Below are 15,106 nucleotides of genomic sequence, written 5' to 3' on the forward strand. Positions count from 1 at the left end.
CAGACGTCTCGCTTGAGCCGCGTCTCAAGCGTGAGGCTGTTTTATGCAAGCGTGGCTCTCCGACGAAAAGTTTCAAGAAAGGCATCGAGCCTTTCGCCTCGGGTAATCTGTCTCTATCTACGCGCGTTGGCATCAGCCTTTCTTTTCCACGTAAACACCTAAGGTCGTAGCGTCGTTAACACGAACCTACGTGTCGCGGAACAACGTTTTCAACGCAAAAAAAAAAAAAGTTTGGAGGAATCAAACGAGAAAGTAAACAGAAAAGAAACAAACGGGAATAAAAGCTTTACGTCCGCATATGTTCCTGTTTTATTAAAAAAAAAAAAAAAACGTTGTTAGCTCTATCAGTATTTCGTGGTGCAGTAAGTCCCAGGACAGCGCTGTTGACAGCGAATTTCCTAGGCATGGAACAGTTTAAGGGAATAAAACAAAACTTTTGAAGCCAAGGAATCAAGTGCATTTGGTTTTAAAGGTTATTTTTAATGTATTTTTTTTCGTTTTTTTTTTTTTTTGTGGGAGGCAAGGGTGAATTGGGGCATTTTGTCGATCTGCTATAATTTTGTTTAAGCTGCATAAGTAATCTTTTGCAATGGTGCCTATTCGCCCTTCTTTTTTTTCCTTTTCGGAGCTATGGGCAGTCCATACTGCTTTGAAGGTTTTAAACAGCTTCCGAATATGAAGTCTTGTGTAAAAGCTTCACTATTTGCCCGCGCCACATTAGAGATGTTTGCGGCGTTTTAAACGTTTGTTTTGTTTATTCAAGGTCACAAGATTACGACCAATTGGGTATTTTGTCGGAGCGCCACGGCGGTACCAAGCGAAGGTGCTATTTTTGGTGGTATGAAATTGTCGCCAACGCCGTTTATATTATTTGGTCTAACAGACATTGCATTATGTATATTGAATGCACCACAGGCTTCGCTGGCTGCATAGCTAATCTTAAACATCTAATTTCTGCAACGACGTTCTGTACACGTGGTCAGCTGGCTGTTCTAATCTCCTAGTCAAGCGCAGTTCTGTTTTTTGTGTCATGCTTCTGTCTATTACACATTGACCAACTCAGAGTTCCATGATTAATTGACCTTACGGCTCAGATTGTGTGGCTCAGAAAGCGTAGAGGTTTCACGTCGACTCTCCTGTGCGCACTCTGTGAGATGTAGTATGTGGGTCGCAAGTTTCAATAGGCGTATCACTATCCGAGAGGAAGGAGGGGCGAAAGGACAGGCGGCGCGCAATGCCCGATAGATCATACTGTACTCTAAGGACAGGGCATAGGAGAGGCGCGAGATTAAGAAAGTTCCGTTCAAAGCATAGAACGAGACCATGCCGTCCTTTCGACTAAAATAGTTAGAGGCTTTGAATGTAAACTGCCACCATGCCTTCCCCAATTCTACTCTCCCTCATACACATGAAGGGGTAAAACGCCCATGTACCGAAGCTGATTTCACACGCAATTACCAAACTGGTCCTAATAAACCTAAACCTCCATTTAAAGGACTAGAATCACAGGAGCTATTGGGAAGCCGCTCTGCGCACCTCTCAACCGCAGCTACAGCTTCGGATTGCGGACTGGGTTTTGAAATTCGCCTCTGCCCAAGCTTGCCCGGTCATCTTGAGAAGCTTTAGAGCCTATCACCGTCCTGCTTATCCCCTTTCCTCTTTCCCACACTTACCGAGCCTCCTAAGTGGCTCAAATAAAGTGTTGCCATCCAACCATGCAAGATGCCCACCAAGACCACGTTCACATGAAACGCGTTTAGTTGCCCCTTTATTGTCCGGTATTATAAAGCGCAATTTAGGTGCTTCCTTCCCTTTCTTCCCAGTCTTTGTCCTAGATTCCTCTTAGGCTGTAACATCGCTTGAAGTTAAGAATGTAAATAAGATTGCGGTAATTGTCACCCGAAAATACACACTAACATCTAATGGCAATTCCTGTCATGCATTTCGGGCGTGAAAAACGATTCAGCTCTTTATTACAACGGAAATATGTTTATTGGAACTGCTGAGACAAGATATCGATGCACGTGTCGCGTCCTTCACAGTGACTGCACGCTGTCGTTAGACGGAGTACAAGGCAAGTCTTTGTTATAGAGCATTAGCTTTAAAACATTACGAACGATTTCAGGGATTTTGGCCTTCCGCTGCAAGGCGTGAACTTTCGCAACTGTATTTAAGGCGGAAGCCTTTCTGGGCTCATGGAACAAAATCTCGTGCGCGAGAGTTGTGCGCGAGATTTGTGCGCGAGATCTGCGTTGTATCTGCGCGCGAGATTCTGCGAGATGTCTTCTCCTTATTTATCAATCCTGTCATCTGCAACCCCACATTTGAACGCGTGCCAAGGAAAGCCAAGCGACAAGAGTGATGACGTACTGTCCAAACACACTTGCCGGAGAAGGTGTGACAGATACTGTGGCTACCCTTTCCTGTAAACCAATTATAATTATATGTAGCACTGCAACGAACTCTGATAAGATCCAAACGATAAGAGGCTAATGATAGGAAAGGAAGGGTAGGCCTTCGTCATTCTCCTCTTAAGAAACATCTAAGAGAATCTCTTTTTCTTAGCTACGGCATCTCTTTCTCGTTTCAGGCTTTGACTCCCGTACCTCCCTTTGCTTACGGCCTGGCTCAAGCATCCACAAAAAAACGTATGACAGATGCTGCGCTTTACGTTTCCTATGAACCAATTTATTTTCTTAATAGATCTTTATTTCTGTTTCAAGTAGGTATGGCCTTGCTGCAGAAATGAGGCGCTCTAGAGAGGAGAGGTAGGTAGATCGCGTTCTTCATTCTCGAGGTAATTTATGTTTTCTCTGCATATTTTACTGCAGTAACCACAGGCGCGTTTTCATTTAAGACACAAATGGCATCCCGGTTTGAGTTCAGGAGCAGCTTACGAAGCGTCTTGCATGCAGGTATTCCTGTAACCACCAACAGGAGCTCCTCAGAAATGCGTGTATTGCGGCTGGCCATGCAATCAGCATTTAAATCTACAACAGGGACCAGAATTTACTTTTCGCGAATCCTTTGAGAAGATCGACACAGTACAAGCTGCTAAGAGCGGACTAAGTATTCTTATCGTCTATCATGAATGAAAAGGGGAAGAAAGAAGTGACAGTGGCGGCGTTTGCAAGCTTCCATGCGCCCGGAAAAGAGCCAGTACTAATTGAGGACTAAAAGATAATATTAAGGTATTTGGAATTTCATTCTGCATAACGATATAGAAACTCATTTGCGATGCGGGTCCTGGGCTTTTCTTTCAGTTAATGTTATATATGCGATTCAGAATAACTTGTTCGGTTATTACTAGATCATTTATTGCTAGCCTATCCTCTGTATACGTGAAGTTTGATGAAGAACCATCATCACATGTGTAGACCGAAAAAAAAAGGGTCAAAGTTTTGAGCAGTTGGCTGAGCGTTTTCGCTTGTGAGTGATCTGGGTTTAGACGGCGGGTTAACAAACTTCCAGAACTTTTCAGGCGCTTCATTAAAAATATTCATAAAGTAACATTGATAAACTTCCTCTTTGAGTCTTTCAATAGATGCTTTAGGTTTCTACACATTTGATGAAAGCTTTCTCTAAGTTGTACATTAGGATTCAGCGGGAAAGCCTTACACTTGTGCTCTAGCTTTCTTTTCGCTTGTACAATTGCTCGCGTAATCCGAGGGTTTCTTTTATTACTTTTCCTAGACCGTGTGGGGAATATATCGCTCAACACAAAACGCAATCATTTGAGTAAAATACTCCCAGAGCACATCGGTACTCCTGTTCGATCCATACAAATTTCTGAATTCCACAAATGAACCTTCGAGTACATCAAGAATATCAACATCATTCGCAGCAGCAAAGTTTAAAATCTTTTAACGGTCAAGAGGGTTGAAATTTCTTAAATGTATGTTGAAGGATGCGATTACCATTTTATGGTCAGACAAAACATTGCAGATTTCACAGTCACGAAAGAAGAGTACCACGTGAGAGAACATAAAATTAAGGTCGAGGACAGAGGAAGAGGTAGCACCAATTCTTGTATAATCATTCACAATCCGTAATAAGTTGAAAGAAAATGACAGTTCTAGTAGTTGTTCGGCGCTTACAATTTCTGTTACACCAGGTGAGTGAGATGTCTAGTCAATTCGTGGAAGGTTGAAGTCACTTAGTACAATTATGCTGTCATCCGGATGCAGGTTCAAGTGCATGAATGATTTGAGATTTGCTTTATTATCGGAGGAAGATCTGGGAGCCCTATAAACACCACCTATACAGTACGACTATTTAGCCTAAACTAAATCGATACAGTCTCAATATCATTCGGAGTGTCAAGAGCAAAAAATGGTATACTATTATTTATTAATAGGGATACACCTTCTGCTCTATGTTTTCTGTTTTTACTTATTATAGTATAAGCCGGTGGAGTGACGTCAGCATCTGATATGTCTTTGTGTAACCAGGTTTCGGTAATTAACATAACATTAGGTTCATGTCCGAGCATTATACATTCTGCTTTATTTATCATATTTCTCGCATTGATATTTATGATTTTAAATATTGAAGAATTACCCGGTCATGCATTGTCATTCTAATTCCAAGCATGTAACGCTTGTTGGCAGCCTGATTCCTTGCGTGCATGATTTTATCAACTTTCAGTTTGTCAGATATTAATTTCACTTTGGTTCCTTTCTTTTTCTCCTCTACTGAAGAATCCCACAAGTTTTTGCGAACTGTCGCGACCCTTTTTGAGTGTTCCTCGCTGATAGAAAAAATATGTCTTTAAGCTTAAAGCAATGGCTCAATAACTTTCTTTTATCCCGGTCGACAGCGATTCTAAGGATAGTCGAATGGTCCCGACCTGATCTCTTTTTTCCAGTGGATGTATTTGTTTCAATAGAATTGAGTTTTGTTTAAGTATTTCGCCAAAGATAGCACTGTTTGCCTTTTTAATAACAATTCCTTTGTTTCAGTATCATCTTGTGTACCTCCGCCCACGATGAGGTTGTTCCTTCTGCAGCGAGTTTCTAATTCACCAGCCTCTTTGCACAGGGCAGGTAGTTCCATCTGTTGAACAGTAAGACATTCTTCAATCATGGCAAGCCTGTTGGGATAATCATCGAGGCTTTGCAATTTATTTTCGATAGTCGTAAGCCTATGTTGAGCGTCACGGAAGCCAGCTTTCGCCCCTGCTTGTTTTTTCCGGATTTCTGAAATCTTAGCCAAGATTACCTTCTGCGTTCCGAGCAGTTCTTTAATCATTTCCTTCGTAATAGTGCCGGGATTTTCATCAACGTCGCCGCACAGCGACAACAATAAGCTTCCCAAAGCACAACATTCACTAACACAATTCAAAACAGCGCTTGGACACGGAGACACGACCAAACAAAGAGCATTAAAGAAATTAGGGGAAATGTTCGCACTCATAACTGAGAGGATGAGCCTGTTACGAGTAATTAATATTGGCAATTTCTAGGAACCTTAAGTTAGCTACCACTTCATAATTAGTTTCAAGAGGGAAATATAGCGGATACACGGCAGCCGACTAATTTCTTTCTAATGGTGTTAACCAGTTGCGCGTCCGTTCATTCTTTGCCTCACAGTTACGAAAGTATACTGAACACAGAATATTTGACAAGAATTATTAGCCACTGCAGCTCTAATAAATAACTCGGGCAGGTACGGAACAATTAAAAAGCGTCCATTTCTTACTGCCGTTGGTTACTCAAGCAACACGCACACTTCTGCTCCTGCATCGCCTCATCTACCCAAACATCCGCACCGAACCTGTTCACCATCCTAGCTGTTGCTCCTGTAGAGGGTCGGGCTTACGCCTGTATATATACTGCCTCAGTCGAAAGATAGGGCAGATTTGTATCGACGCTGGCAGGCACAGGATCGAAAGTGAACGTGCTCAAGAATATAGCGCGCTCTTTCTTTCTTTCTTTCTTTCTTTCTTTCTTTCTTTCTTTCTTTCTTTCTTTCTTTCTTTCTTTCTTTCTTTCTTTCTTTCTTTCTTTCTTTCTTTCTTTTTTGTTTTTAGCCCATTGCTTTTATCCACGCAGTTATGCCCTTCGTTTCTTTACCCTCTGTTGCCGACTTGTTTGCGGCGCTTTACAAGCGGTCATCCGTGCACTGTTTCCATTTTTGCATAGCCTGTTGCCACCGACTCGGAAAAACTTGCCTATGAGTTTATTCTTCGGGTGAGAAAAACGAAAAATAAACAGGCAGCAGGAAGGGGGGACCTACGTGACATACGTCAGCCTTTCCGAGAGCTGCCCGAGCAGCCTTGTTGCATTCCCTGAATTGTGCTGGCTACGCGTGCTTAGCTTTCTGTCTGTATTAGAAGCTTTCCGCATTTCGGTGTTGTCTTGCTGCACGCTTCCATCTGATCCCGTGGCAGGATTTGTCGCATTATGTGTAAAGCTGTGCAGAAAATGAGTTGAAAGGACGCGGTCAGATATTCTTGACGTTTACACTGACACGTGTTAAGATTTTGCTCGCGCGCTGTCGATCGCGGCGTTATTTTTAAACATGTTTTAACATATTGTTATGGTTTTTTATTTCAATACAATTTAATGGCGTAAAAAGGTAGCTCGAGTGTCTCAGGGTTAACACTATACGTGAAAATAAGTCGGGAAGCGGCAAGGCAAGGTGGTTAACAAACAGGGTGTCCCACGTTGCTACCATGCATTGTGTGAAAGGAAAAAGGTGCATTTAAGATTATTGAAACAGAAAACTGCGTTCTGATAGTGACATACTATGTCGTGAGTACTGTGAGGACTGCCCCGCACTGCGACCTCGACGGGATGCAGCACCCGCTGTTCAAGGACAAGCACAGAACATTCGCAGAATGAAAGATATTCCGCCGGGAAACAATGCCGCTCAAAACGCAGGGTATTATAGCCCTGGGATAGTGTTACATCTTCAAGGGTATAAAAAAGCTTTAGAGTGCGAACAACACACCAAATCCCTGCACACGGACGTAGCAATGCGCCACGTTGAATTCTCGGAATTGCGTGTTTTAAACGAAGTATATATTCCATGCTTAATAGTGAACCCGTTTCTGCGAAACTCGCAGGTACAATGGAGGGAAACGAAGTAACCAAGAGGCATGATCTGAGCGACCTCGGAAAGTAGCTGTCGTCTCCTTTCAAAATGTCTTCACTACGAAAATAGCAGACCAACAATATCGAGATCTCCCATTCATTCGCGCCACGTTAAAATGTGCATGCGCATTTTGCGCTGCCGATATCCGCGAGGAAATCGATGAACTTGATAACTACTGGCCTGGCCAGTTTTATTATTTTCCCTGGCCTTTATACGTCGTCGCAGAGCCGTATGACACCGAGAGACAGCAGACAAAGTGAATTGACACGGGAAAACCTGGCGTTTACAGGGGATCGATGACAATCACGCCGATTTTTGGCCAATCGGCCTCAGAAGAGACATCTTGCGCCATCCCCTTACTCATGATTGCGTCTTCCAGCCCCCGAACATCTGTCATTGGACAAAATTGAGGTGTGTAACATACGCCGCGCCACGTGCAATAGCAGTAGCCAATACGTGAATTCGTAGAACAGAAATGACCCATGAATAAAAAGAAAGCAAAAAGCATTGTTTCTTTCACTTTTTCTTTTAAATGCGCTGCAGAAGCGTGCTCCAACCAGCGGCGACTGAAAGGAAGACTGACGCCTGGTCTTCCAGAAGGACATGTCTTCTTTCTGTTCGGTGGCGTAGATGTCATTTCCGCTGGCTTCATTTGAACTGTTGCTTGATTCTTCTTGAAATCAGTAGAAGCCTCGTCCAATAAAGAAAAATGAACGCATCTCCCTAACTTATTGTGGGGGACCATTATGTGGCACCAAGCAGCAATATCTGTACGGACACAGATGTAATTTTTGCGTTCGTGCTGTACATTGCCTAAACTTCCTGGGATCACTTAAGCGCACAAAGAACTCTGCTCTGCGACTTAGTTTATGTGAAATTCACACCTCAGCGCTACGGCACTGCTTAATATTTATCCTTCTTGTTTTCTGCACGCACAAAAAATGTTTTAAACGGCCATGCATTTTCACGCCTAGCATGCGGATGAATGCAATATACAACATAATGCTCGCTATTTTTCCACAAGACGCACGACAAAAGAGACATCAAGGAATGGGCGCTAATTGCAGCTATAGAGATATATTTTTGCGTCACATTTTAATCAAAACATGATTTAATGGAATGCCTAACCAGCCATGCGTGTTTTGCGCCTATTCTTCAAAATGTTGCGGTGCTTTCCTCCGTATCGAACGTGAAGTGACCCTTTTAGCAATGCAAAGTGTATTTTTAAACAGAACAATAAAACATGAACAAACGGCATAGACACTGGCCTCACTGGTAAATTTTGAAGCGTTTCAAACATGCCCATGATTCACTGGCGTACATGATAATCAATGTCGATAATGGCTGAAAGGTTCTTTTGCCATTTATTCATTACGTTACTTTCAAGTTCGGCATAATCATTCATTTCTTTGCTCTTAGGATGCTGCTTTTGCTTACGCCTATTCATGTTAATTATTTATTATATCCATAACTTTAGCTTTATTGAAAATAAAACAGCAGAATAAGCTTTACTGACGGCCCTATATTTAGAGGTGACCGTCGGTGCAGGAAGAAACGTAAAAAACTGAAAGCAAGAAGATGGCCAAGATGATGAATGAAACAGAAACTACGAGTTAGGTTGCTGTAATAGCCAAACGATCGCTGGCTACTTCTTTTTAGCAGCCACCAGAGACAGCCTGCTTATTATAAAAGCACACTTCATGAACCGCCCATATCGTCCAGCTCTGATGACTCTCCACAGCCTTGACTGAACTATCTGCTCGTCTTAATCACACCTCACAGTCATTTTTTTCTATGTAATAAACTTTAGCTTATCTCTAATTTTATACCTCTATCATTGTTCGTAATGCTGTTGAATGTTTAAAAAAAAGGTACGAGGTTATCAGTGACACCACCACCTAATTATTAGGAAAAGTATAATTGTTGCCTTTTGTGTAACCTATACCTCGTTCGACGAGACATGGAGGAAACTTTGTTAGAGTATTGCATTAGATGTGGTTTTATTCCAGAAGTCGAACATAGTCTTCCATGCCCTGTACCCGGCAGACCTGTACATTCCTACGAGTTTCATTATTTCTACTTGCATCCTGCTCCATAAGTGTGAAGTTCATGAATGTGCTATGGCAAATGAAAAAAAAAAAAAAGAATAGTAGCTGGCCCCTTCCTTCCCAAGCCATTTTACGTTAATATCCAAAATTTCAGCAGACCGAGAAAATGTTCAAAGCATGTTTTGTCAGAAGCACCACCTGTTGTCTGAATGATTGAAGACGCTGGAAGGAGGCGCTCATTTCTGTACGTGTATCATTTAGTTCACTGCCCAACACATTTTTGATCTGCTTCCAACCTGACGCAAACCTCCTGCTTTATTCCCGTGAATATTAGACGATAGGTTCGGGGTTACGACTTCCTCCGACACACATCTCTAGAGACTGGTAGCTAGTTTTTTAACGTTAATTTTTCTCTCACTGCAAGCTTACGTTCGGAGCAGCAATCGATACTCATTCGTGTATGGGAACAACCCTAACTTCCACGACCCATGTGTATCTGTCACTTAACGTTAGCGTTAATCTTATATCAGGAAAGTTGAGCACCAATGTTTCTGAACTTTGAATATTGAGCTTATTTTCATGTATTCTTCGTTTGTCCGCTTGACGTGCTCGTTATTGTTTCTGTTTTTTTAGAAGAGTTCTTGTGTAGATTGATTAGGGAGGTTTCGGGGGGCTTTAGCTCTCCTGGATATCTCAGTTGCTTGCAATTTACTTTGTGTTCCTGTAGGGTCATTTCCCCTTACCCTCTTTTTAGCACTCGTTGCACGTTGTGTTCTACTTTTATCGGCTCAAATATATCAGCCCACGCCTGAAGTGTAAATCGTGTCTTCGATATTATTAAAACTCTCCGGGTGTGATAATGTCTGTTTCAAAACAATACTGAGATATCCGTTCACTTTCGGGCAGGCCCTTACCCGTGCCGTGCGGTGCTTAGAATACAGACTGTAACACGATCTTCCAGAGATTATGTCGAATTCGGAGCAAAAACGCGAATTGCGGGCACCTCTTTTTTGTGTTCTTTTTTTCTGTGGGGAAACAGTTCAGGTCGAATGAAAGCAAATCGACCGAAGGGACTTAAGGTAAAAAAATTTTTTACCTTAAGTCCCTTCGGTCCCTTAAGTCCCTTCGGACTTAAGGGACTTAAGTCCCTTAAGTCCCTTAAAAAAGTTTTTTTTTTTTTTTTTCACGCAGTTCACGAAACTAAGTTATGTCACTTGCGTTACCGCTGTTCCACATTAAATTCAGCGTGAGATATTCGGTTGTCGCCCGTCATCCTCTTTCCTGCTTTCTTGCTGCCATGTTCAGGATGCGAGGAACAGAACCTGTGAGTAGAAAAATCGAAGCAGAACGGATGATGCCAGCTCATCAACAAAAGGGGAAGGTGGCGAAGCGAAAACCGCAATTTTGCCAAGCAGTAGAGTGCGCAAAGTTTTATGAATAATGTTCAGTGGGCCGCGACATTTGACGCTGCTCTCAGTATCTCTGCATGCATATCTTCGACGCGTACTGTGTCCCCCTTTCCTCCAGATGTGACATGTGACTGATGATGGAATAAGGCCTTAGGGCTCCCACCTACACCGACGGAAGACACCGTTGCTTGTTTAGCAGAATCTCCGCCTTCGTTCATTCGCTTATTCGATGTTTCTCTGATGCTCGTGCACAAAACAGAAAGGCGAGTTTTTGTTGTTTTTTTCTTGTGTGCATGTTCTGGTCCTCGACTACTGGAGCGGTCAGACTACAGAAGAACTCGCATTTTCACTACAACTCAAAAGGGATTCACAGATGCCTCTTTTTGCTTCCTTATTTTTCGGGCTGATATAGCAGTGAAGGTGCAAGCAAGACTCGAGCATTGTCCGCAAAGAGAAATGCGTGAATTCAAGCGATGGATACTTTATAACCATTACCTTGTACCTCATAAATCATAATGGCTTTTAGCTCAATGCCTCCTTTACGTATCGCTATTCCCCTGCACATTCATTTGAGGAGTAAGCTTACCTTGTCACATGCGCTAGCCATTGAGCTGGAAAAAAAAACGCAAAGATTCAGGAAGCTTCAAACTCAACAAAAACCTGATTCTTCTTTTACTCTCATGGCAATCTGACCGGCTGAGCTATTGACAAATTAACTCCGTAATACTGCGACCGTCTCGCATGCATTTAGTAGTAAAACATCGCATTAACAGTGGGCTACAATTGATTCTAGGTGAGGGCTGGTAACGACTCTTCAAGACCACAGCAAAATAAGAAAATCTTTACAACTCATAGTCCCCTGAAATCCGCTCGTGTAGTGCAAAACCGTACACTGGAAACATTAAGAAGTATTTCACCACTCACGGTGCGTTAGAAGAGATTGTAGATATGGTATTACCTGACTAATTCTTCACCACACCCAGTTTTGTCGTTTAAGTTACACTCGTAATGCTTGATTTCTGTCAACTCATAACAAATGCCGGCAATTTTCAAGATTACCTGCAAAGCTGTATAATGTGGGAAGTGCCAGCGCCAGTCTTCTTTTTTTTTTTTTTTGTCATCTATGTTTCCAATATAAAGGTTTCAACACGTCAAAGCTGTAAACGAAATAGCCCTCAAGAAACATCAGCATGAAAGTGATCGTGCATTCTTGCACCATTCCGGTTGGTAACAATGTTTTAGAAATCTTCCTGATTATGTTTTACTCTTTTGACTGATATATGACGCCAAAGTTCGTCGTATCGTGTATAATAACTAGTGGCAGCCTTGAAAATGTGTACTCTTTAATGCTCTTCTAAACACGTACGACGAAATATGCCTCACATTCTGTGGTCTTTTCCCGGACGTGGCTTTTATCAACCACTTTACAATGTGAAAGGTTTTCTTTTCGCTTGATTTCCTTACTGGGATTTATTTTATTTTGTTTCTTTCTCCATTCCTACATTTTGCGTTATTACAGAGGGGCCTAGTGCCTATGACTACAATAAAAGGTCACTTTATTCACAGATATACTGCTTTAATTTCTTTGCATTAGCTATCACGTAAAGTTTGCTTTGGTTTAGTTTGTAACAGTTGACGTCTCAAAGCGGTATTCACTATGGATGAAGCTATAGAGAAGTGCTCCGGAAATTTCAACCAGCTTTTTCTCTTTAACTTGCAATGACGACGCACAATACCCGGGTCCTTGTGTTCCGTTTCCATCGTAGTGCGGCCGCCCCGGCCGGAATCAAACTCGTGTCGTCGATCTCGGCAGTCGAGAGCCTTCACTGAGCTACCCTGGCAGGTATGAGATCTAAAGTGCCTGTGACGCTGCGCCCATACAAAGCAAAGCTAAAATCTGCTTAGTTCGAGCGTTTTATGACACTCATTTAGGACCAGTCTTCATTCGACTTTGATGCAAGCTCCACTCAGCGAGCAAGTGACATACCTGTTGCGTGTTACGTTGCTCCTGTGCTACAGTTTACTCAGGATGCAGTCCACTTTACATCCTCTGAATGACCTCGAGGGGAAATAAAACAGATGAAATATTCTGGCTGTGTCCACTTTGCTCAGAACACTTGGGAGCTGTAAACTAAGCGAATTGATAACTGTTAACATATGTGACTACCTCATGCGGCCAAAGAAAACTGCGGGTTGACATGGCGCACAAATGTCGCTTTGCGTTTTCAGGTTACATTCCTAATCGACCGTTAGCAACGGCAAGGTGCTTCGAGAAGGCGTGTACATAACCATTTAAAGGTCAATGTTTGAGATCGGCAGAACAGTAATAGTAAATCCTATTAATGCCCCTCTTGTACCATGCACTGCGTTTTCATTAAAAATCTGTTTTGAATGCAATCCCGCGAAGACGTTAGAGCCAATCGGGGCAATCGTTAATCGATATTATTTTCAGTTAAGCTCTCAAGGAAAGCGCGATCAAAGAAGGGTGGTGTTGACTCCGCGGTGACAGTCACGAAAGAGAACGACTAGCCCAAGCACATCAGCCCGGCAGGTAGGTTAGGAATAAAAAAATCGATCTGTCGTCAGTGCTCCCCAGAGCATGGCACTGCCGAACTTCGACCAGGGAGTGAGCAGCACCGACGACGTTTGGCGGCCGATTTTCGTGGAGCCCCTTGCTAGACCTGCAATTCAAAACTGGGGACCGGGAAATCAATAGGTGTCGTCGAGACAGCCTCCACGACGCCAAAATATAGGCCGACGACATTTTTTGTGGCTTTGAGATTTGTTTCTCTACTATAAAAAAAAAAAAAAAAGCAAGCTGCGTGTTTCGCCTGTGGAGAAAAGTATAAGTTACCTTATTTCTTCTCTTTTTATGCTCTTTGTGCTTGCTGCTATGCCTGACCTGACAAAATCGCTTGACCCTGTGGCTTGGGCAACACAATCTGAAGTTGAAACACTGTTGAGTACTACTCAATAGATACCGGCGAAAAATAGTTACGAACGCTGGTCGCGGCTTAAACGCGCTTCAAGCCCTTAGGCTATATTACCTTTGTTTGCCTTCTGTGCAGCTAACATATTAAGTTCATAAAAACTTCTCAGTACAATCACTTCAGTTCAAGATAAAAGTTTTCATATTCGTGCGCTAATATTTTTTTGTGGATGGGGAAAAAATGCACGACACTAGGGAGAGGCTTTGGGCATATTGACATTGCACTGAATATAGCGTAGCACAAAAATTTCGAAGCACGGAGAGCGCACACAGACATGATACTCTCTTCAGTGCCTGCATTCCCTGCAAGGGACCACTTCAGCTTACTCCGCGTAAGACCTGATGCTCACGTAGGAGCGTTTAGCAGGCCAGCAGTGCAGTTACTTTGGAGGAAAATCTATTGAATTCCAAAATCGACGCTCATGATATATGTTTGCAGTGCCTTTCCGTTGGCATCTCGCGCTGTCTCACATCAATAAGGCCGGTGCGTTCTTTGCGAAACTGCGGTAGCTGTACCTCAAGCACTTTAATGGACTTTTGAAAGGAGGTTGCGGTTCAGTGGAATATTCGGAGGTAATGCATTATTGCTTCGCCCAGTTTCCTGGTAGACATCCTCTGATGACTTTTTCTTTTGCTGAATCATGTGTGTCATATTTTAATTAGAGACGCTATACGGTGGGAGGCGATTGCCGCCTGCTCAGACGGCGCAAATTAAACCAACATCTCTGAATGGCTTGGCTTCTGTATCTCTACCTGTAACTATATAATAACAAAGTGACGGTTTATCGCTGCTTAGACCTGATTACAACGAGCGAAGGCATCCACAAAAAAAAAAAAAACGAAAACGTACAGGTTCAATAATTAGGACATTCAGTTGAACCCCAGAAACCGGGTTCTTCTCCGACCTGTGCGAATGGGCTCCAGTGTATTTTTTTTTTTCATGGGAATTCCCTACACGGGCATTAGATAAGCAAGTACTAAAACGGCTAAGTCCTAGTTCGACTTTGCAAGGCCTTGGAGGTCATCTTATTCCCAATCGGAGGCTGAAGAAGTAGACAAGGTGGAGTCTCGTGGAGAAATTATCCCTAGGGATAGAAGACGAGGTTAGGCCCGGGATGTCCTCAAGGTCATCCACAGACAATAAGCGAACTCTTGAGTTGCAGCCCGAAAAGTAGAGCTTCTGGTCTAATCCAAAGATAAAGAAAAACGTGAAATAACAACGGAGTGGAATAATTGCTTCTGGCCTGAAAAGTGCTCTCCGAATATGCGCGTAATTGTTTGCTCCAAAAATCGGATTTGTTGAGATTCATGAGTCTAGCTTAATACCAAGAGGCAGCAATTGAAAGTTTGCTTTTCTCAAAACCTTTATCTTCCTCCCTTCGTTTGCAATTATAGAAGACCGGGATTTTGCTTAACGTTGGCTTTCGGAATACATAAATGAAAAGTCCATCGTCTTCCTTCAAACACGCACACTGAATTCACTGCGCCGAACTTATGTCTAATGCAATAAGATCGGGTGCCAGGTACGAAAACTCCAAGCAAAGTTAAGGCGGAACTTCGGT

At 42.7% G+C, this 15,106-nt stretch overlaps 1 long non-coding RNA gene across 4 annotated transcripts in view; it reads left to right on the top strand.

Moving 5' to 3' along the window:
- The window catches only part of LOC146207324 (uncharacterized), a 445,418-nt gene that overhangs the window by 168,172 nt on the left and 262,140 nt on the right, over positions 1 to 15,106 (top strand). The window contains exons 2-3 of one of the 4 annotated variants that reach the window (XR_014703321.1): positions 2,591 to 2,648; positions 2,727 to 2,768. The exons of the other annotated variants lie outside the window; for them this stretch is intronic. This is a non-coding gene — a long non-coding RNA (uncharacterized LOC146207324). The remainder of the gene's footprint in view (positions 1 to 2,590; positions 2,649 to 2,726; positions 2,769 to 15,106) is intronic. 4 annotated transcript variants of the gene reach the window in all.

Source organism: Amblyomma maculatum, chromosome 1, assembly GCF_055883805.1.
Source record: "Amblyomma maculatum isolate TAMU_Amacu chromosome 1, ASM5588380v1, whole genome shotgun sequence".
NCBI lineage: Eukaryota > Metazoa > Arthropoda > Arachnida > Ixodida > Ixodidae > Amblyomma > Amblyomma maculatum.